Source organism: Bison bison, unplaced genomic scaffold, assembly GCF_000754665.1.
Source record: "Bison bison bison isolate TAMUID 2011002044 unplaced genomic scaffold, Bison_UMD1.0 scf7180017864526, whole genome shotgun sequence".
Taxonomy (NCBI): Eukaryota; Metazoa; Chordata; class Mammalia; order Artiodactyla; family Bovidae; genus Bison; species Bison bison.
This window is the reverse complement of record NW_011495077.1, coordinates 33,428-33,856: the sequence shown is the minus strand read 5'-3', so window position 1 is coordinate 33,856 and position 429 is coordinate 33,428.

The window sequence follows — 429 nt, the reverse complement described above, 5'->3', positions numbered from 1 at the left end:
CAGAAAAATGCACTGAGCTCTGTGTTGTAAGATGATGAAAATTCCCATCCACGTTTCAGAAAATCTTTGGGAGGTTCAAAAGTAGGATGTAGTCTGGGAGATGGAAAGATTAATGTTGAGACTAAAAGCTACACGTCCTGGAACTCAGAGCTCTTGTAAGTGTTCTAAGAATCATGCATTGATCACCATCTAGATAGACATTTTTCATGCATCTGTTCTTAATATACTAACTGATTGACATAGATGGTGTTCACCTCATCCTCCTTGAACAGTGGTCCATAATCCTCATGTCCCTTATGCCAATGCTTGTGGCTGTTGTGCAGCAAGGATGCTAAGGCAGAGGAATAGACAGAAAGAAAGGCAAACCAAGTGGGGTTTGGGCGGAGAAGAGTATGAGTGGTAAAAAAAAAAAAAAAAAAAAAAAAAACC